This window comes from Schistocerca serialis, chromosome 9 (genome assembly GCF_023864345.2).
Source record: "Schistocerca serialis cubense isolate TAMUIC-IGC-003099 chromosome 9, iqSchSeri2.2, whole genome shotgun sequence".
NCBI lineage: Eukaryota > Metazoa > Arthropoda > Insecta > Orthoptera > Acrididae > Schistocerca > Schistocerca serialis.
The window spans coordinates 185,643,733-185,664,559 of NC_064646.1; the positions used below are offsets into that span (position 1 = coordinate 185,643,733).

At 40.6% G+C, this 20,827-nt stretch overlaps 1 long non-coding RNA gene across 1 annotated transcript in view; it reads right to left on the reverse strand.

Annotated features, from left to right (window-relative positions):
* Window positions 1-19,499, reverse strand: part of LOC126418775 (uncharacterized) — a 145,380-nt gene extending 125,881 nt beyond the window's left edge. The window contains exon 1 of the long non-coding RNA XR_007575894.1: window positions 19,399-19,499. This is a non-coding gene — a long non-coding RNA (uncharacterized LOC126418775). The remainder of the gene's footprint in view (window positions 1-19,398) is intronic.
* Between the last annotated feature and the right edge of the window lie 1,328 nt (window positions 19,500-20,827).

A 20,827-nucleotide genomic window follows, 5' to 3' on the forward strand; every position in this document is an offset into this window, starting at 1 on the left:
GATACTGTGAAAGTACCCTACAGTCGTATTGGGCAACTCCGGAAGACCGAATGTGGCGGTCCCTACGTTCTAGCTTCTCAACGACCACAGTGTGCTTACTGAGATAAAAGCTTTCTTGACTATATCTGAACATTTAATAACGTTTAGCACTCCAGCCATACGGGAAAATGGGGAGAATCCACTGGTTCGTTAACGCTGTGGTTACGATCGGATGACTCATTGCTCGTGAAAGAGAGGCATCCGGGAACTATTCCCTGTTCGGCAAACAGTTTTACCTACACAAGTAATCAACACCGCACATACTGCCCAGGAGATTAGAATAATTCCAACTCACAAATTTTTTTTATAACTAGTTTTTGATAACCACGCACGTTTCGACAATAATTTATTATATCAACATCTCCACACTCACATTACCGTTTTCGGCATGTTAACTGCCATCTTCAGGTGTGACAATAATCCGCATATATTTTTCTCATAATGTAGAAAAACTAGTTACATGCGTATTGAACGTCATGACAAATGGCATAAAATACGCAGACATCTCGTCACGTGGACTTCCGATTATGTATCTAGATCTTTTGGAGGTTCTCAGATCCACCTCCCTGTTACCATCTTTGCGTTATCAAGAAGTACTTAGAGATCTACTTTGTTAGCCAACTGTTGAGTGCTTTATGCAACTGCCCAACATCATACATATTTTCTTACCGCTTTCGTTAATTGTGTTCTGTTTACTGATAACTTTGATCAATACTTCGTATTTGTTGTTAATGTCCAGACATCCATGGTTCTGACTTGCAGTTTTTCCTTCTAATATGTTTAATTTATAGCTCTATGTCTAGTTTATAATCCACTAGCATGAAGGTATTCGAGTTTCGACTTCCGACAAAATGAACGATTTGCATATTTAGATTAGATTTTTTACTGTGAAAATTCTCGGTTGCTGCTTACAATATCTCCGTTTTTATAATCTTTCCACTTATAACAGACTTTTCTAAACTATTTTCTTGAACGAAGTCATCTAATTTCTAGATGATACTGGGCTTAACCATCTGCCTTTCGTCTATTACCAATTTCGCAAATTATTAACGTTTCTGGTTATTGCTTTTGCTCAATGTTAATGGCAAAAGTTGTGAAATAATTTGACAAATAATACAATAAGAATACACGGGTTTTATTTTGTTGTTCGTTGTCGTACGTGGTCATTTGGGCAGAAACAGTAAGGGGTCGCGAATTTAAATATTTATTCTCACGCGAAGAAACCTCCATTGTGAGCGCATTAACAATAGTCCATCGCTAAAGCTAAATCCACATTTTGACTAAGTCACCCTGCGTATCCATGATGGTTCATAATGAATGTCCTGGTAGTGCTAATTTGATCGATTCTGCACAGCATTCCGTATTTAACGTTAGTGAAAATAGGCACGTCGTGCTCTAAATAACGTTTTGTGTAATTTTTCATTAACACAATTTGGCTGTGTCCTTGCAGTGGCTTGAAAGTCATCTCGTGGAATAATACGAAAGCTGTGAGAGACTTTTTCGACGCAATACAGGACAGTGACTGTCATTATAAAATGTATATGTCAATACTAATCAATAAAAATGGATGTTTACGGTTCTGGATGAATATCGTACGTTGCTGGTTGATAGAGGAACACAAATTTATCTTAGCCGTAGAGCTTCAATGGACGGCGTACGTCGATAACTTTACCTTTTTACGTATCAACGTAAACGACGATTCCACGTGTAATATTAGGATTAAATAATGCATTGTACGAACGTTAAGTCGCTTCTAAACGCAATGGCGATTCTGTCTGCTAGCTAACCAGCGGCCGGACCATTCCTTCTGTCTGTCGATTGACTCCAGTACGCAGGCATCATTATTCGTCTCTAAATATAGGAGCTATTTATAACAGCTGTTACAGATGTTGCTGCTGAGTTGCTGTTCTGTAACATTACGCCTGCGCAACTTTAACAGGCGCCGAGTATTAAATAAATTATCAAACACGATAAATAAATGCTATTTTCCACACAGTATACACACAGCGACTCAAGAAATATGTCTAGGAAAAGGTCTGAAGTCTAATAAAGAGTTTATAGAACTCGGATATGAGCATAATAGCCGTAATTTGTAGACCTTCCTCAATCGCAGTTCTGGAGATGAATCTACCAACTGACCTAAGAGGCGACTGTAGAAAAACAAAACCAAATGCATTTATTATCCATAATTTTAAGGCGATAAATCGCGAGTGGTTGCTACGTCTGCCCCATTCATCTTTTATTAACTGCTTAGTGGTAGTGCTTGCCGTCCAGAGTGGCCTAAGTTAATTTTCCACGGTCGTTTCTGTCCAATCAGTTCTCATTTATTCATTCATTCATTCATTTTTACCTTGTAATATTATGATCATCATGATCCCTCTTACTTCTAATCAGGCAACTACATCTTTTACAGTATATAATAAAAGACCTACACTTACTAGGATCTCTGCACTTAAAACGGTAACAGCGACAGTAAAAAAAATTAAATAAATTAAAAATATTGAAATAAAAGTATATTTTTGATGGAACAGGTTTTAAAATAGAACTTAAAGGTTTTGCATAATTTCTCCTACCGTCATACATGTTTCATACCGCATACAGGTAGCTGTTACAATTATTTGTTGTGAATTTAATGTGAATTTTTAACAGCTATGTCAATACTTGCAAGATTTAAAACGAAAAGCGTGGAACGCATGCTATACTATGCAATCATGCATTCATGCATCAGTTATTAATTGTACGGGCCCCACGGTTTTCGTTTCGAATTTTAAAAATATTTCCCTAGCTATTAAAAATTCACAATAAAAAACTATCAGCACTATTTATATGAGGTTAGGAATCTGTATATGAGTAAAAGGCTCTATTTTACACTGTTTAGTCAGATTTTAAAACGTGGTACATTAAAAATACATTTTTATTTAAATAATTATTTTCTACTATTCAGTTTTGGTTGTGCGAAATTTTTCATTCGGTTTCAAAGATTTTCATGAGTTTACAACAAAGACAAGTAATAAATTTGAGTTTTGCTTCAGTTTCTCTTTATGTGACTGAACCGATATATTGATTTCTCCCATGTATATCTGCGAAAAGGCTATGAAGATAAAAATTAGAGAGATATGAGCTTACATGCTTACCAGCAATCGTTCTTTCCGCGAGTCCAAAATGGTTCAAATGGCTGTGAGCACTACGGGACTTAACATCTGAGGTCATCAGTCCCCTAGAACTTAGAACTACTTAAACATAACTAACCTAAGGACCTTACACACATCCATGCCCGAGGCAGGATTCGAACCTGCGACCGCAGCGCTCACGCGGTTCCAGACTGAAGCGCCTAGAACCGCTCGGCCACCAAAGGCCGGCGTTTCCGCGAGTCAATCGAGAGTGGAACAGAAAAAGGGGGAAATGGCAGCTTACACGAAGTACCCTCCGGGACAGACCAGGCAAGAAAGCGAGTTAATACTGCACTGTCAACCAGTTCTGAGCTATATTTAAAATTCAAAGTCTCTACCACATCCAAAAGGTAGAGTAATATCAAATGCTAAATTTCCACTACACGGACAGACAAAGAAAGAGTGAGATATCCATCCTCCCTTCCCCCTCTCTCTGCCCAGACGTCGCCGTCCACTTGCATACCGCCTGGAACGCATTCCGACACTACCTGCACAGCATGTCGGTCCTGCAGAACATCTAAGATGTCAGGTGTTACCATTTTCAATTCGTTCCTCACCCTACAGATCAGACAGTCAAGAAAACACGTTAATATTGCATTGCCATCCAGTTGTGAGCTCTGTCTCTAGTGCATCGGGCTGTTATCCTAAAATCAATCGCCAAATTTATATTGAATTGAAAGACAAGAAATCGATCTAATGAAGAAGTCGTAAAAATGGAAATAGGTCAGTGGATTTAAACTGAGGCCTCTGACAGCAATGGGCTTGAGACGTGTGTGGAAGAGGGAGAGGAGGAGGAACAAGCCAGAGCTCAAACGATGAAAAGCTTAGGAAAGAAACTTGTGTGAATGACTGAGTAAGAAAAAGAGAAATAAGCATGACTGAAATATTTGCTTCATTGCATGACCGAGAGAAGCTGCACATGTGTGTTACTTTATTTGGGAAACATTATGTGGCTGACAAATCAAGTACTTCAGATTTTTCATAAATGCAATAGGAAATTGAAATGTGTATAGAGTGCAGGGTAACTTGTTCCAGAGGTGGACAGCAGCACGGAGATATTTTAGAGCTTTTCTACTAATGGGAGCACGTATTATATTAAATAAGCGAGATCAGTTGTATCGTGATGATATGATACATACTCCATCTCTGACACAATACACTGAGAGAAGTGACACAGTGTATGGAAGTCATGTTTCCTGTTTGCCGCAACCTTCTTAAAGATGAGCTAAGTCGTCTCATAAAAATTGCATATTACCCTCAAAATATCCTGACAATTCCATCCGGCACAATTGAATCCACACCAATTGAAGCCACATCCCATAAAATAGTTCAAATGGCTCTGAGCACTATGGGACTTAACATCTGAGATCATCAGTCCCCTAGAACTTACAACAACTTAAACATAACTAACCTAAGGACATCACACACATCCATGCCCAAGGCAGAATTCGAACCTGCGACCGAAGTAGTCGCGCGGTTCTGGACTGAAGCGCCTAGAACCATTCGGCCACCACGGCCGGCCACATTCCACACGTATGACGACATTGCCGACTGTTACCCGGCAAATCTCTGTGGCAATACATTTCCGGGCGAGAAGTGTTTACACGAGGCTACAGAATGTTCGAACGCTAGTGGAAGCGAGTGGAGTTGTCCCGCTTTTGCATCAGACGAAGTTCGAATCCTGCCTTGAACATGGATGTGTGTGTTGTCCTTAGGTTAGTTAGGTTTAAGTAGTTCTAAGTTCTAGGGGACTGATGACCTCAGAAGTTAAGTCCCATTGTGCTCAGAGCCATTTGAACCATTTTTTTTCGAATTAGAAAGAATATCAGAAACCGGGTTTTTTGTGTGTTTTCTTATAAGTAAGCAGAATGCTTCAGAAAGCTTAGATCATGAACTGATGTTGATTACATATCTTTTCCAGAGTTTTATCGGAATAACGAAACACAATTTCGTGTATCCTGTACAAACAGTCGGTCGGAGAATTGTTAAAACCTAAGTATGAATGAGTACACAACAGTGAAAAACTGACTAGGTATTGCCCTTAGATTCTTAGCTACTGGTGATTTTTATAGAAGTTTAATGTGCATGTTTAGAGTGCAATAATCATCAATAAAGCTCTTAGCACCAGATTATGCAATCCTTTGGTAGGAAGACTGAAGGAGTAAGTTTGAAATAAGAATAAAATTTTTATTTTTATTTTATTTTTGTTCGCCAGCTCACACCACGGCTCACACCATAATTCGTGCCTCTGTCGCGTCTCGAGGTACCGGGGGTTATAAATAAAGTGCACCTATTCGCAGAGGATGTAATTACCGTAGGGCAACGAAACTTGGTAGATATACTAATGCGTTAATGCGGATTCGATTTATGCTGGAAAAAAACTAGTTCCAAGTTTGGCCACCAGCTGCAAATTGGGCGCTGTGAATGCAAGAAAGACATATGGCACTGTTTCCATGTATAATGGATTAGGAAGGGGACATGGGCAGCAAAGGTCAAATAAATGAGAAAGGCATGATGTTGAGTTTATTATTAGCTGCCACTCACACCATTTGTTCAGTATGAACCCGCAGACATCGACGAGATGCTATACAGCGCCAGATTTTCACCTGGTGACCGGAACTGGAACTAACTTTTTCCAGCGTTAATCGTTTTCCCATTGACGCATTTGCGTTTCTATCAACGTTCGCTGCCATAACATAACTGCTGCCCCCACTGGGCCTCCGTGAGTACCTGCACGTAAGCTATTCGTACAGCCAACCGGAACAAACTTTAGAACAAAAGTGCAACGGTACATATTCGCTCAGACACGGGACTGCTGTTTTGTCGGCGAGAGAAGTAGAGAACATAGATGAAAGCCGGAGTGAAACATTTACAGACACGGACAGAGAGAGATATTGTCCTACAATAGGGAAGATTCTGAACTCCTGGTGGACATTACCGGCAACCGCTTTCCGCAGTACGACGGCAACTACTTGTAACAACCTGTAGCATCATGAATACTGCCCTGGCATACCCCAAATATGCTGTATATCGCAACCACATTGCAGAAATATTTACGGCAAGGCTATAGTGACAAAATATTGACGTAAAGTTAATTGCTAGAAGGTCGTGAAAAGTACCACGTGAGTCCATGTGTAGTGAAAAAAATCATTTCAGCCAGGAGATCTTTGAGATTATCTGACTGCGTCTGCTTCTGGGCTTTAGACACTTTCCTCGAGGTGACAATACTTTATCACCATCCAGAGGTCACGTTTGACTTGCGGAATTTCACGGACGGGAAGAAAAAACAAAATAATACATTTTTTGCGTTCGTGTATGTAAACTGTACTTGCAACAAAAGAAATTGCTTTGATTAATAAAAGCGCAGAAGTTACGCAATCAACAAATTTTTATTACTTATAAAGTGCAACGTACATTTTCTAATGACATATAATGCACGATCGACTGACACTGAATAACGCGCGGTTGTAATTATGCACAAGACAAACAAAAACCAAGAGAAGTCGTCTCAGCTCTCAGTTTCCCGCTCACACATTCATTTATGGTTTTTCTTCCTACACAGTGCTACCAGTACTACCAGTAATGCTACAACTTGCTGTGTCATTTGAGTACCAAAACGACCGAACGTCGTACGGTCATAACCTCCTCCCCCCCCCCCCCCCCCCCCCGTTTTTGTATCCATTTCCACCTCCCCGCTCTCTATGTCCACTATCGTTTCAATATTCAGTAGAGTATCGTGTAAAAGTCTGAAGTAAATCTGTCAAGATCTGAAACTTCCTGGTAGATTAAAACTGTGTGCCGGACCGAGACTCGTTCTTGGCACCTCGGTCTCGATCCGGCACACAGTTTTAATCCGCCAGGAAGTTTCATATCAGCGCACGCTCCGCTGCAGAGTGTCAAGATCTTTTTGAAATTCTACGTAACAAATTTCCCCCTTTATATGTTACATATATATTTGTATGTGTAATATACTGCACAAATACTGCACAATGTTCGTTTGAGTATCACGAAAAACTAGAAGTAAATCGGCCAAGAACTTTTCGAGATTAATGGTAACTATGCTTCCCCTTTATATATTACATATATTTGTATATCTTACAGATAATACAAAAAAATAGCCTTTGTCCGCCCGAACGTTCATTAGAGTGTCGTGTAAAAATCTGTAACAAAGAAGTCAGGTTTTGGGTAACAACGTTACTCCTTTAGGTATTACATAAATAGTTATATATTACGTGTATAACTATCAAACTGAGTTTCTTTGTTATGAAATATATCACAGCAGAACTGTCAAACTGTATACAATTCTCTTATTTTCTTTCTCTTACCAAAAATGTTATTACCATCAACAATTATGAATACAACCCAAAAATAAAGGATCAACCATATCGGTCGAGCTGTCCTCAAATGATAATCTTTCACAGCTGATTTTAATTTGCAAATTTTTCGTTGGATTTTTCAAAAATTTTCTATCATACGAGGATTGTTCTGACAAGTACAAAAGCAACAAAGACAATAATCTATCAAATCGGACGAGCTATTTTTAACTGATGATATTTCATACCTGCGGTAACTAATGTTAACTTCAGACTTTCCTGTTGGGTTTTCCAAAAAATTTCTTTCGTACAAAACCTTGTCCTCACAATAACGAATTCAACAACAAAAAATCCAGCAAATCGGTGAAACCGTCCTCAGATGAGATGATCTTTCATACATTCGACAGTAGATTTTTGTTTGTATATACAAACTGCAGTAAAATATGGCCCTTGTAAACACACTTTAGGTAGGCACATGAAGCACCGACCTCGTCAAACAGGCAGATGATTTGTTCTAACCAACTGGAGTTTTCACTATTCGTGACACAGTCGAGTGAGGCAGACCGAGTGGCTGCACAAGTTTGTGCTTCACGTCCTGTTCCGAAATTTCTGGAGGAAGTCTTCCGACGCTGTAGAGATTGTCGACGTTGCAGTACAGGGACCAGTCGGTGAATCTGCCGCGCGGAAGGACTCCGGACTGTCGGAGCGAGGGCGCAGCCCATCGCGGCGGCTTCTGCCCGGGACCGTCCCGTCGCGTGTCGGCGTGTTTTATCTGCTGATGGCTGGCTGGCGTGAGGGAATGCCGCGCAGTGACAGCGGCAGCGCGCGCTAACCGACTGGCGTGTTCCTCTAATGAAGGCATGTCGTCGCATTACGCTGGCGCCAATTACTGCGCCACTAATTACTCTGACGAAAACTCGTGCCGACAAGGCAGATTACGCCCGCGCTCCTTATCAAGCGGCAGTCCGGAACAATATTTGTGGACGGGCGCACCCGCACACATTTAACAGTGTCCGCCGCGTCCGACCGCCGGGTGGGGTGCGGCAGCGCTACGGCCTCCTCGGTTTGATGCCATATTTATCGCGGCCATTTGAATAACGCATACGTTATTGCGCTCGCTGGCGAAGAAACATGGGCCTGCCGCATGTCACCGGCGATTATCTGTGACGAATCTATCCATTATTCATTACCAGGCCGGTACGGATACGTCTCATTTAAATTAGCTAGCGCTCAATCTCTCTACTAGTAACGCTCATTTACATGGCGACGAAAACTGTCCCGGGAGCAGCGACGGCGGTGATTTTGGGGGATAGCGGGAGAAGAGGTGTGCTGCACTTATTTTACTGTCGCACGTAAAATGCGATGCCGCGGGCCGATGAATGGTGACCGGCTTTTTCATCACGCCCCAGCAGATTAGAGCCGTTTCTCCGCCGTGTGGACGGGAGTATCACGTTTTTAAGCGGCGCTGCAGACGTGGATGAAGCATGTAAAAGTCCACTTCATCGATCGAGATAACGTGCGCCCGACCTGTACAGCTCGTTTTGAGTGACAGTGAACGAAAACTCCTCCCCGTCGGGCTCTATTATCATCTTTTCGTCGCAAGTCTGGCTGCCTTGGACATATACGTGTACACACTCACAACCACTGTTCGGTGTACTTTGGGACAATATTACCCATTCGCAGTTCGGTTGCGCTCTGCCAAAGCTACGGCTCGATAATTTTCGTATACTACAGAAATAAATGCTGTAGTAAATCGTAGGATTACCGGTAGTATTGGTAGGACTGATATGGAAACAGACATAAATGAATGTGTAAGAGAGCAAATGGGTGCAGTCGACTTCTCTCTCTTTACTTTTGGTTTGGTTGATTGTTTTGTACACGGTAAGAAACGCACATCATTCAGCGTTAGTCCATTGTGTATTTTATACACTTACAGAATGTAAATTGCATTTTAAAAATAATAAAAATAGCTGTTCACGTAATTTCTGCGTATTTATGCAACCACTTTTGATGCAGTTACAGATAACATGCACTCACACACACACACACACACACACACACACACACACACACATATATATATATATATATATATATATATATATATATATACAATATAACAACAACAATAATGTGTGTGTGTGTGTGTGTGTGTGTGTTGTTATATTGTACTCAGTAAAAAAGTTCTTCAACGTTATCATAGGTATCACTTTCCTTTTCTTACTGATAAATGCGAAACATGAGTACCAGACTGAAGGATAGCCATGTAGAACAAAAATGTTCTGTAGACTACCTTGCCGTTTATATATCCTAACTCAGTTTCTAGACAGTTCACTACATGCAGTTTTCGGGAGAATCTAGTAAAACACCGATCAAATACGTAAAGAAATCAATCGTTATGAGTTAAAGTCTGAGAGGTATGCAACACACATAACGTGCAGGTAATGCGGGTATGATCTCAATTGACCAAAGCTACTAGGAAAACTACTTTGTACTTACTTATGGTAGTGTACGGTAGCCTACAGTAGTTTTACAGCTCTAGTTTCAGTCACCGAAAGAGAAACAAGGATAATGAGATGCAGTCGAATCATATCGGGCAACGCTGTAGAATGTATATTAGAAAAATAGACCCTAACTGCAGTGGACGAGTTTTGAAATTTGGGAGGCACAATAAGCTACAGCGGCCAAAGTAAACAGGATCTAAATCGCAGTCTGGTAACAGCAAGAAAAGAATTTCTGAAACAGAGAAATTCATCGAAGCAATCGTTTTTCCCGCGAACCATAATCGACTGGAACACGAAAAACGGGAAGTGGTAATGGTACACGAAATGCCCTCCGCCACACACCGTAAGGTTGCTTGCAGAGTATTGGTGTGGATGAAAATGTAGATATAAATGTTATGAACTTCCTTTCTGAAGGTATTTTTCTGGTGTGTAGTCTCATTCGGAAGTGAAACAAGGACAATAAACAGTTCGAACGAGGAGAGGATAGGAGCATTTGAAATGTAGGTTGACTCTCACACAGAAGATGACAGCAACCAGCCACTTTTTACAAAGTAGTTCATTTATTTAAACAGCGCCGTAGCCGGTTACACGTTCACCTTCAGACGGCTAGTTCACGTTTTACATTATATTTCGCCTTTTGTTTCCCCACCTGACCAAACTCTCCTTGGGGTGGTGGTGCCGACGAAGAATTCGCGCTGTTATGTTCCAGAGCAGGTTACTCATCTTGCAGCAGCGAAAATTGTATAATGCACTTTTGTGTATATATCACTAAGTAGTTTCATCATATGGAAGTATGTATACAAAGATGGGGATATCACAACAATAAACATTGTTATTCTTCTTAGTGTATGAAAGGTGCTTTACATTATGAGAATACATATACACAAAAAGTGCATTATATAGTTTTCGCTGCTGCAAGATGATGAGCAACCTGCTCTGGAACATAATGGCGCGAATTCTTCATCGGCACCACCACCCCAAGGAAGTTTCGTCAGGTGAGGAAACAATAGGCGAAATCCAATGTAAAACGTGAACTAGCCGTCTGAAGATGAACCTATCTGTTCGAAATAGGTAACGGCGCTGCTTAAGCAAATAAATAGCCATGTAAAAAGTGGCTGATTGCTGCAATCTTCTGTGTAAAAGTCAACCTATATTTTGTACACAGCTACGGGCTTAATATGTCAGTTTTTGACAAAATAGCGTTTGAAATGTCGTGTTTCAGAAGAACGCAACATGGGTTCTTTGTGAAACATCCTCTGTAGTTCTAACATACATGGTGTCCCAGTAAGAATGGACAATATTCAGGGATGTGACAGGAAGGCTCATTTGAAGCAAATAATTTCATCTCATATGGACACATGCCCTATTCCGAATGTTTTCCGAGAAAGAATACGTTTAATGTACGTTTGTTTTGGGCTAGTGGCGCGCACGTATGTATCTTACACAAGAAACCTCTTTGGCTTTTATTCTCTTCCAATCTAGCTCGTTGCTTTCAAAGTCTTTGCTCTGGATGTCTTTCTGCCATTAAACTAGCCCGTTGAACGCGCAGATGTCCGTGGTGTATTGTGAGTGAAGTAGTGCGAGGAATCTAATGAAGTATCGGTTAAGTGTGTTTGTACGCTCGTTGGCTAAAATGCCACACAATTGCACTTATAAAGAATATGCAGATATGGCTTATGTTTACGGCTTCTGCGACGGTAGTTCTCCTGTTGCTATCGAGGAATATCGTTGGGATTTTCCGGCCCCGTCCAATTCCCGGTCGTAGAGTTTTTGCCACAGTACGTGGAACAGGTAAGTTCCCATTTTTATTATGACCGCACCGTTCAACGACCTGTTCAGGAAGAGCAACACATCACTGAAATGGTGGAGCGTAGTTCTACTGCCAGCACACGGCGACTGTCTGCACAAATCAGAGTGTCACACGTGTATGCCGAACATTGCGTGCGGAGAACTTGTACCCGTTTCACATACAGCGTCCCCACAATCTTCACAATGGCGACAAAGCGAAACGATTGGAATTTGGTCACTGGTTAAATGAACTTGTCATTTACTTACATTAATAGTATTCACTGATGAAGCCACGTTTACACGGAATGAAATCAACAAAACAGGTAATAATCATCGACTGTCGCAGGAAAATCGCCACGCTACAGTGGAGACCATTTTCCTAAATGGTTTTTCAGTCAGTGTTTGATACGTCATGATCGGTAACATGTCGATAGATCCAGTCATTTGACAAGAGCATTTTTTTTTCCAGCCTTGTAAGGGAATATGAAAAAATGGTTCAAATGGCTCTGAGCACTATGCGACTCAACTTCTGAGGTCATGAGTCGCCTAGAACTTAGAACTAATTAAACCTAACTAACCTAAGGACATCACACACATCCATGCCCGAGGCAGGATTCGAACCTGCGACCGTAGCGGTCACGCGGTTCCAGACTGAAGCGCCTTTAACCGCACGGCCACACCGGCCGGCTGGATATGAAACTGTAGTGATTGTTCTGTTAAGGAGAATGACGCAAAGGAACGGGAACTGCGGCAACTGCAGCCGTTATGAAATACATGAATGTATTCGCAGTTGCGAATATGAATAACCATCAGCTGTACAAAGGAATGATGACAATGAGAACTTAATGCCGGATCGGGACTCGAACCCAGATTTCCTGCTTTAAGCAAGCCGTAGCTTCAACCGCTTTGGTTATCCGTGCACGACTCACGGCCAGACCCAAACATCCATATGTCGTCGTTCCTGCTTCAAAACCTGTACTCCCACACACATTATGTAATTCCCACGCGGTCGAGGACATTTTAATAGAAAGTTGCTGTCTGATATCGGCGGATAAATACGACATTTCAGTATATGTGTTGTTAAGAAGAACTATGCAGTGATACTTCGGACTTGCATACATGATAAGGATTCGGAAGAACTAATGCACGAAATGAACTGCATACGCGCATCATGTACGCTACTGCGTCATTACAGAAGGTGCAGAAGCAAGCGATACAATATGTTCAGAAATGCGTTGAAGTTCACGGTGAGACATTGGGACGTCTATTGTGAACTGTACAACAGCTGTAATGTGACGTGCGTCATGTTGCGTAGAGGTGAATCGGTTCAAAATACGTATTTTTCAATTCACACTTTGTAAAACGCATGTTGTGATGTTTACTAACGGTTGTGCGTGTGTATACCTGACGATGTACTGAATAAGAGAGAAAATAATAACAATGTGTATTAAATGTGTTCCGTCTCGGAAACCGTTCGGATTGCGGTATATGCCTGTATGAAGTTTTATGGTTGAAGTGATCGTTCCTGTCATATTTCTTGATAGACTATTTATCATTCCTCCTGGGACACACTGCTTTTGCAGTAGTTAATAATACCATCCAAACTGCTTTTAGCGACTAGTTTTACAAATAAATTACATTTTCAAGTCGACAAACATCACAGACAGAATTTTACTATTACGTACGTAGATTGAAAATTGGAATTTCTTAACAAAACTAGTCGTCAATACTGCATTATTAGCAAAAGCTGCTGGTTATGGTAACATGAATTTCCTCAAATAATGAGGAGGTAATAAATCGAATTATGGAGGAAAGAAGTTTATGGCACACTTTGAGTAAAAGAAGGGATCCGTTGATAACCACATCTTGTGCAATCAGGAAATCGTCAAATTGTTAATGATTGGAGGGGGTGGGATGATGCGTGGTTGGAGGGGGGGGGGGGGGGGGGGGGAACCGAGGCTGGACTACAGAGTAATCAGGTTCAAATGGACGTCGGTTGTAGCAGTTATGCAGAAATGTGGAGAACTGCTTAGGAGAGACTAGCTTGGAGGGCTGCATAAAACCAGTCTTCGGACGGAAGATTATGACAACATACTAATCCATTCACGCGTGACAAGAGGAATCTGACCTTATCCTCATGATCCCTAAATAATAATATCATGGATGTTGGAAAATAGTTGCAGTATGTAGGATGGATATCTGTGCTCCCTATCGTTCATAAGACTACGATGGAAGTGGCAGACTCGCTCCACAGTGTACCCGCAATATCGATTTTCTAAATTTTGTCACCATTATTTTGCTAGAATAATGACACCTTTCCACTAACTATTCTCATTTTCGTTTCCTGAGCGTCTCTGTTACATTTTCACCCGCGCTGTAACAACCTTATACGATCTTACGAGCGCGCCTCTGAATTCGCTCAGCCTCTTCTGAGAAGCCTACTACGTACAGACACGAAATAATTCTTGATATCGGGTCGCTAAGGAATCTTGCGTGCGGTTTCCTAAACAGATTCACAGCGCTCTCCCAGAATCGTAACAACACGTCTAAGCCATCTGTTACTTTTTCTTGCTAATTATTTCAGTGTCAGTTACATTTCAGATTGCTTCGTGGAGACAGCCCTAGATATCTTAAAGATGTGAAAAGTTCCAGGAGCTTATCATTAACGGTGGACTCGGATACGCCAAGGGTTCCTTCGTTTGTTCTGCGTCAATTATTTTGTATTTGTCGATGAAGTACAGGTATCGTACAGGGTAGAAAAATGACCAATCGATTGCAGTTTTCGTATCTGACGATGGAAGAGAATTGTATCAGAGAGCTTTCCTGAAGGTTTCAGATGTTTACCGCACGTTTTCATATAACGAGTATAAAGACTTTACATAAATTAGTTAAAAAATGTTTCTACTGATTTTTCTCCTCATGTGCGGACCACGAAATCGTAAACAACGCCGAAAAAGAGATCTAAGGCCTATCTGTATCGTTATACATACCTAATTGATATTCTCTTTTCATTAACATACGCTGGATAACACTGACTACACCACTAGCGAAAACGTCAGTATGTTCACATGAAAGCAGTTGAAATAATTGGCTTGCACTGTGTAACCGAATGTCTCATTGCTACAAAATCAAAATTGAAAAGAAACAGCCAAATTTATGCCTTACTGTCTTTGGAGTTACCGTACTCCACTTTGCCAGTGTTTCTGAACAGATAAAAGGATTCGGTATCATTGGATTATACCGTTACTAATCTTTCACTGAAATGCCATAAATGTTAAATATCTACGATAGCCTCCAAGGTGAGAGGATCGCGTGAACCTTATTTTGGAGAAAACAGATGCCAAACTGATATTCACTGAGAGATCAATACGAGTGTATCGTTCAGGCACCAAAAAGATAGTTTACAACATTCTCATCCGACAAATTATTGTTATCAACCTGGAATTTTTACTAGTTTGCAGAAAAGCAGGAGATAACGAAGATTCAGAGAAGTTCTGTGCGATTCCTCACCAATTATTTAGTTCGACTCTGTTATGAAAAATTTCAGTGGGAGGTGTTACAGGAAAGACAACACCAAGTGTAGAAAAGTTGTCTAAAATTCCCAAGAACGAACGTATCTAGATGAGTAAAAAAGTTCTTTTCTGTTTACGTCTTGAGTAGCAACTAAGTCGACATTTTTTTTTAAATACAGCCCATATGGATACTCTCTGTTCCTGTCCAAACTATGTGACCATCGTACACTAGCGGAATACGTACGCTGTTCAAATTTACACCCACTGTTAATGTATGTCTCCCACCTCCCGTACGTCCATAGAGTCGAAAGCTTGGTCTTGCCGCTTTCAATACGGAAACTTTCTTAGTCAACGTGTGAGAAACGCTACAGACTACGGATGTACAATCTACCTTTCAAATAGGTTGAGCTTGCCTCTTTGGGTCTTGTAAATACAATTAGTCTGAATAAGAAATAAAAAATAATATCGTAAGTACTCATTGTCCTTGTCACATACTAATTTTAATGAACAACACACCAGTCAAATTAGCATTTTAGTTATTATTTTAAACACAATGTTTTCGGAATGATCTCCCACCTTCAGGATTTTTTCCCTACACAGACGATCGTATTCTACAGTTAACAAACTCAGTCAACCTCTTCTAAAATTATGTGATTTCTCTGTTTCCATCGCCCAGTTTAAATCAACATACACAGTGACAATTACGAAGATATCAAAAGCGCATCAGATATATCACATACTGTCTTAATTTATAATGAAAACACATTACATTATTGAACTGGGTAAGTTACTGTGGCCTAAAAAGCATTCAACTGTGGGCAGTTTGCGGGTCATTGTGAAGGTTTCTTGTTCAGTTTCATCGAGACTAAATACTAATAAGCAAACGAATATGTGGCGTCTCGATAGGTCTGGCTTAACAGATTTCGATTTTTATGTGTCAACATTTCTTTGAGCAAAATATGCACGTCTAGATCCTTGTGCCAAGTTTAGTAATAAGTTTGTAAGTTTCGCACGCAGATAGGAAGTCTGCCATCTTCGTGGTGTTTGGAATTTATATGATAACAAGGTGAAATGAAATGAAATAAAAAAGATAAAAGAATGATTCGAAAGAGCAAAATTACGACTTGCCCAAAAGATATGTCTACTGGAGAAAAGGCAAGCATTAATCGAGAAGCATCTGAGACTAGAACGTGGTCCTCAAACAGGACAAACAGATACCGAGCAAAGAAAAGCATTCTTGTAAACATACTAAAGACTGTTAATAGCTTCTAAGAAATTTGATAAGCAAATAAGCTCATGCAGAAATTTGTACAGCACTATTAAAATCAGTAACATTATTGCCTAAGTCAGTTGTTTACTAACTGCTGCTCCTTGACAATATGTTTACATAAAGATGCCCTTTCCCTTCTATAAATATATATCACTGAAGTAACACCAGTTAAAATAGTAAAAATCAAATAGTAAAAATCAACGTAGCAAGCAAGGGAAACCAGATTTTTCTCGTCGCTAATGAGTACTTTTTCGGCAACAATCTGAAAAGTTTTGTTTTAGATTCCCGGCTTTATGCAAGTGTCACTCCTACAACATTCTGTGGAGAAAATATTCTGAAATTTGTCTCATTAAAAAAAACTATTTCCCATCATCATCTGCCCTGCCCTTAGGATATAGGCCTATGTAGCAACACTACAGGTTGCTAGGATGTGAATCAGCGTCGATCACATACAAAACTCCTGTTTTCAATCTGTTAGTAGGTCATGGTAACTGATTCTGTTTCATCATTTTCCTTGATTTTTTTCCCAATATCGGTAAAATAACAGCTCTTTATCTAATACGTTACAATAAGAGCATTCAATCGGAAAGACTTGTCTCTTCAATGACCTAGTGACCGAAAGCATCACAAACCAGGAAATCAGTGTACTTTATGAAGTCGAGTCTTATTTGTATTTAACGATCTTCAAAGCCTACTGACTAAACCACATGGCAGCTTTTAAAACCATATGGTGTTATTTTTGAAATGCATTGCATTACGTGCTAGTTTTGTAACTTCGAACTTGGAACTTTGTTGTAATAACCGTCTTGATCAGCCATTTATCAGACGGAAAAATAGAACAGAATTATAAATGCAATAACATTTGGTGTGTTTGAATGGCAACGTATACATCATGCTGTAACTACAATGAACAAGATTTACTTGTGAGAAATTTCCATTATGACATATAATGTTGATATGTTACGTAAGATAAGTCGAGCCTCTCCAACAAATTCAAGCTGCAGTAGCGCTGACAGCATTGCAGGACATAACACATTGCTCAGCACTTTTCCAATTGAACCCCACGGAGAGGACAAAAGATAATAGAAACTTTTTTAAACTTTTTTGGAAACACGTGAAAAGAAAGAACAGTTACACACCACAAACGTCTCTAACACTGAAAATACTAATACGTGGTGCGCAGAAAATGACAGACTGCAACTTTTTATTTCATATTTATATCAACGTTTATCGACTTTGAAGCCGTATATTAATTCCTCAGTAGACAAGAATAACGCTATAGATCAAAATTTACGCAACATTCATTACCATATGAAACTGGACAGCAAAATCGTTCGGCTGTTAAAAGTCTAAGAACAAACCATAGAATGTCATTCAGCAATAATTCTACTACTTAAACATTGTTTCAAATAAAGAACTGTAGTTACTAGCGAAAAAACTGAGGACGCGTTACGTTTTATAACACCGACGGGAAGAAAACAGAAAAAGCGTTATAGCAGGAAACAGCGCGAAACGGCAGGCTTATTTCAAATATTCTTAATACACCTCGGAAGCGGAGAAGTGATTAAGGTCGCAACAGGTTGTTCTGGTCCAATCGATATGCTGAATGTCACGGAGAAGATTGAAACCGTTTATCGCTGGAATTCCACAGTGCAAATATTAGTATCAAAATGATATCACACAGGAAAGTACGTTTCTCTTTTGACGATACATACACAAACTAATTGTTTTTTGCTCTGAGTAAATAAACAAGTAAAGTGAATCAAGTAAGATTTTAACATACAGTCTACCGGTTTGCCGGAAAAGAAGGAAACGGAGCGGAAATAATTGTCTCTACATGTGAACATTGTGATTTATTATTGGTCAGGACAGTGAATCAAATTAGTTATGAGGATTAATTAGCTTCATTTTGCAAAGAGTCGTACAGTGGTTTAGCTACTTTCGCAAATAAGAAAATATGACTTCTCTAATAAACAAATAAATGAAAATGTGAAAAGTAAGTGTCATGCTTACAATGAAAATATATATTTTTCTGAAAATATATATTTTTCTTACTAAGTAATCGTCTTGAGGGTAAGTTTCTTACGACGCCATCTATTAACTGTAGATATTGCCGCAAACAAGAATGGGAATAGATGGTCAGCTTTGACACATGGTGAAATGCTTTCCGAAAAAGTAATTAACCGAAAATAACAGCTTCTCCGCTACTTTTCGGTTAAAACCGACTTTCAGCATCATTACTTAACAACATTATGATTACAACATTAAAACGCAGCGACCGTCCCGAAACTAGAAATTTCTACATCTGTCTTTGCTAACAGAGCAGAAAAATAGTGGAGGTTACTGTGACTCCAGTGTTCCATAAATTGGGTGATATATCCATTTAAAAAGTGCTAAGAGAAGAAACATCTGCTGAATCTTCAAAATATTTCAGTATTTCATGTATGGTGTTTATTTACTTATTCAATAATTTAGTAACAAAAGTAAAATAAGGCTACTCTATTTGGCACTGTCGTGCTGAGTGAAGTAAAGTGAGCGCGACTACCAAGGAAGCGCTGTAGCCACGATCCAGCCGAAGTGAAATACAGCCAAGAAGCTAAGTTCTGGGAAACGAGACCACGCGGAGAAAACTTGCGATACACGGCCTCCGTATATCGATTACAGGCGCGAGAAATCGTAACACGCCCGCAACGGCTCCGGCCGCGGCAGCTGTCGGCGCGCTAGTGACGTCACCACCCACACACACACATACAAACACACAGACACGCGGCGGGAGGGGTGGGGGGGTAGTGTGTGACGTACCTGCGTCCCTCCGCGTCGCAGCGCCGCCGCCGCACTGGCCGCCAGAGACGCTGGCGACGCCGCGGGCAGACTCCGCGGGCGGCCGCGTGGCGCGCTGCCGGCGGCCCACTAGCGCGGCCAGCGGCGGGGGGAGGAGTCCGCGTTACGTAAGCTCCACCCAGCGCCCAAGGCGCCGCGCTCCCTCCACTTCCTCTCCTCCCTGCGCCTCCTTTTACCTTTTTTAATCCGCAGCTATTCTTTTTTTTCTGGCCCAGCGGCTTCACGTGTGTGTGTGTGTGTGTGTGTGTGTGTGTGTGTGTGGCGCCGGACGCCGTGGCTGGGCGCAGCCTTCTCTTCCCGCGCGGACTTTGAGACGCGCTTTAAGACGACCAGCATTACGCTAATGCGTACCGGCGCCTGCACGTGCACTATGCCCTCTCTCTCTCTCTCTCTCTCTCTCTCACTGTTTCTGTTTTGTTGACTTCCGCTCACTGAAACGTTGTCAGATTTAATTACAATTAATTAGTCTCTTTTCCGCATGGACCACGTGCATCCTGTGTTGCAACGATGCGGTACGTGTCTGCCTCATGAAACCTGTTTACGCCGTAATTTGCTTTCGTTCACAGACATTTATGGACTACTTAAAGCTGAGTCCAAAACTGAATCAAGATTCTATGCACCTATGCACCTGATTTCGGTGTGTGTGTGTGTGTGTGTGTGTGTGTGTGTGTGTTGGTTCAGAATTAAGCTTTACACATTTCAGATTTTTCGTCTTAAGGACACAAAAGTAATGAGCTCTTCACTGGAAGAATTTCAACACTGATAGTGAGACGAATATACGAATAAAGGTTTACCGAAATTACTGCCACCAGTCGCCTTTTGTTTTATTCTTCAGTTTTTATTTTCCATTGATTTCGAATCGCCTAGCGATTTATCATCAGATAGCACATACATACTGCATGTTTGCAGCATTGTGAGGGTCGCATTTAGTTTTTATTATCTCTTGATTTCTCCTTATTTCACACATTATTCTGGAAAACAACACAGTTTTCCAGTGACGTTAATTTTACAGCACTTCACAAATTTAGCCACAGGTAATAATTCCACGTGCTCCACATCGTACGAAAAAAGTTGTAAGTGTACGTTTTACGTGGTACACAGTTCACCGAATTTGAGGAAGAACTGGAAAGTTTTAAATTCCTCCAATAAAACTTGACTGCTGTTAGCGTCAAATAAAAACCCATTATCAGCTTCTATCAGACTGGACCGGTGTCAACACGTTCCTGCACTATCGTGTGAATAAACTTATCTGTAAGCAGAGTTCACTCGTCCGAATCCTAATACACTATCAGTGATTTGTAGTGACTTTGCTTCCTGGTTCTTTGAGTTGCAGGTAACTGAGCATTTCATATCAAAATGGATTATTAATATCATTGTCTTGAACATCGAG